The sequence below is a fragment of the Echinops telfairi genome, unplaced genomic scaffold (genome assembly GCF_000313985.2).
Source record: "Echinops telfairi isolate 266 unplaced genomic scaffold, ASM31398v2 ScPeMD7_4;HRSCAF=17, whole genome shotgun sequence".
NCBI classification, from domain to species: Eukaryota; Metazoa; Chordata; class Mammalia; order Afrosoricida; family Tenrecidae; genus Echinops; species Echinops telfairi.
The window spans coordinates 10,942,760-10,946,280 of record NW_022103900.1 but is presented as its reverse complement, the minus strand read 5'-3'; positions in this window follow the sequence as shown (position 1 = coordinate 10,946,280).

Sequence of the window (3,521 nt, the reverse complement as noted above, 5' to 3'; positions counted from 1 at the left end):
GAGAGATATAGTAGCATCTGGGGTCTTAAAGGCTTGAAAGTAAACAAGCGGCCATCTAGCCCAGAAGCAACAAAGCCCAGATGAAAGCAGCACACCAACATGTGTGATCAAGGGCTGAGGGGACCAGGTTTCAAGCACCAAAGACAGGGAGAAAAAAATCCTATCAGTGTGAATGAGGAAGTGCGTGATGGGGACCCAATGCCCATCTGTAGACAACTGGATTTCCCTTGCAGACGGGTAGTGGGGAGGAGATGAGTCACTCAGGGTTCAGTGTAGCAATAATGAAACTCACAACCTTTCTCTAGTTCTTAAACGCTCCCCCCCCACCCCACTATCATGAATCCAACTCTACCTTGCAAACCTGTTTAGACCAGAGGAGGCACAGTGGTACAGATGGGAACTGGAAACACAGGGAAAACAGGAGCAATTTAATGATGGGAATCTTCTACTGGGACCTTTTGAAACAGAGGCTCAGCTAGTTAACAAAGATAAGAAATCCAATGACCCTTAAAACCTCCAACTCAAAAATTTTGGCTTATGTTTTCTTTCCTTCTAGCTGGATAATAATGTCACATGGTGAAAGTAGCACAACCTTCATTAACCCGAATCCCTTAATACTTGTGTGGAGTAGAACACTTCGCCCACCTACCACTTGGAAATTGACTCAAAACTGGCTTTGTCTTATGTTTGAGACACTATATGTTTTGTAGTCTCTCTTTCCATTTAAAAAATCAAATTCTAGTGCAACTGTAACTAATACAGGGTTCCATTCAAGTATTCTTCCTATCATCATGATTATATTTTACTGGTTTAGGAATTAGTCACAATTCAGAATCACAGGGAAACTGTTGAAATTGTTTACAAGCCTATTGGCTCAACTTTGGGATAAAAGCAGTAGCCAAATTTTCCTGTTCCTTCAAAGTAATTTAAAATTAAATCTTTAAACTCAAGAATTAAACATTTCAGAGTGTATATATTTTAATGTTTTTAGTTATACAAATTATATAAGGAATGAAATACAAAATGACTTTACTCATGGGATTGAGTCTTTTAAGAATTACAATTTAAAAGTTTCTTACAAACTAGCCAGTTTAATCCAGGCTATGATATTGGACTATGTAATTCACAGATTTCTGAACAGAAGTAAACGTTAATTTTCCACACAAAGAGTCATTTATACTAAAAAATAATTAAAACAGAGTTCTACTCAAATCTTTTTTAAATGGAAGCAATTGACTATGAAAATGCTGTGATATTGCCTTTGGCTTACAATGTGGATTTACAAAACAGCAAACAGATTCCAAGCAGCAAATGTTTTTATTTCAATGTATCGAGAACTTAAAAATATATATGTTTCAGTCACAAAGTTCCAAATTCAAGATGGGACACCATGGGAGGCAGGCAGGGTCCTGTTATAGTAAGATAAAGAGTTTTGTAGTCAAACACTTCTCGCCTCAGGTCTTGCTAACTATATTTACATATCATATAACTTTGGGAAATTTACTCACAATCTCTTTGCTTTATTTTTCTTTTTTCTAAAAGAGAGATCATCATTACAGCTCCCCCCTAGATTGGATTTGAGGAATAAAAGGTCAAGCAAGGAAACAATCAGCATATCAACTAACATATAATTGGTGCTCAAACATACTAGTTATTGTAATATTATGACAATTAATTTTAGGGCTGAAATTATTCAGAAGTATTTAATTAAAAATAACCTTTACATTATAAAAAGCACATGATATTGTACATTTAATATTGAAAAGGTATAAGTGACCTGCTTAGTATCTGCTTTGTCTTACACATAAGACATATTGGGGATGGAAATTGTGTATTTCATAGATATTTCCAAGAGATTTGCAGTTTTTTATTTCAGGTTCCAGGAAGCAGATATTTAATGGGTAATATTTAAATGACAGGAAAGAAATTGTTCATTTGGGGTCAAAAGCTTTCTCCTTTTGTTAATGTAATGATGTCAAAAGATGGCAGAACCCCATTCCTTCAGCTTGATCTGATCCCCAATGATGATGAAATAGAATATTCATCAGCTTTTTCTTCTCCTGGGAGAAAAGGATGTGTGTGAAAATAGAGAAAGGATGTGTTAGGAAATGATTCTTTTCCTTTCATTTGGGAATTTAAAGATTTTTTGTTTGGTTTTGAGTAGTTGTAAAATACAGGTTCTACTTCAATTCATCCCAATATCTGACAGTCGTGCTTTTAGAGACACTACGTGCTATATTAGTTAGGGCACACTGGCTGTCTAGGGCTCACATTCTCACCTTCCATTGTCAGATTCCTTTCCTAGCCAGTGTCCTTCAGGTGCAGTCCCCACCCATCTGCCCGGTGCCTGATGCTACACTGGTTTCTGTGAAGAGTCTGGTCTAAGAAAAATAGTGTGGCAATCTACCAGGGGGCTTCAAAAAGTCCATGGAAAATTCCATTCTATTTTAATCCTATTTTCTTCCTGAATTTTTTTGAAGTGTTGAAAAGCAAAGAGGTTACTTTGAGGACTAAGATTACTTGACCCAAGCCACGATGTTTTGAATGGCTTCATGTTTATGTGGAAGTTGGACATTGAATAAGGAAGATCCATGAAGAGTCTGTGGTGCTGGCGAAGAAAGGACAATTATATCACGAAGGACAAACAAATCTGCTTGGGTAGATGGACAGCCAGAAAGTTCCTTAGAAGCAAGGACGGTGAGACTTCATCTCGTGTGCTTTAGGTGTGTTGTGAAGAGAGAGCCCTTCTTGGAGAAGGACATCCCGTTCAGTTAAGGTGAGGGGCAGTGAAAACAAGGAAAGCCCTCAACCCAACGGACGGACACAGTGGCTACAAGAATGGGCTCAAACATAAGAACAATTGTGAGGATGACGCGGAAGTGGGCAGTGTTTCTTCTGTTGTCCGTATAAGGGCGCTGTGCGTTGGGACTTGATGGCACCTAACAGTACAATGAGGCTACGTCACAAGACAACTAGGCCTCCACTACTTCAAGGGAGCGCGGGGACTTGGGTCAGAGTTTGGACTCTCACCCTTACTCCTTTATAACTTGTTAGCTTATCTCATTAGATCACATCATGGGAAAATTACATCATTACATTACATAACTGCCAAACCACTGAGGATCATTGCCAAGCCAGTGTTCACATATTTTGGAGGAACACAATTCAATACATGACAGGGAGAAATTTTGATTTCTAGAGACATTTTGTTTCTGAATGATCGGTTAGTGGCATGGAAGTAGACGGAGAATAAAAATAATAAAGCCTTAAAAACAATCCTAGATAAAGTACCTATTGGAAGGTGGAATACCTAGGAAGAAACTATCTTAGGGATTTCTGGTAATCATGCAACCTATTTCAAGATTGATCCTCCACCTTTTAATCTGTCACCTTTAACATGCCACACATACACTTTTAATCTGCAAACAGAAACAACAACAGAAATCCTGAACAACAAACAAAAATCGAATTGCCATCAAGATAATTCTGACTCATAGCAACCCAACAGGAGAGAGAAGAAC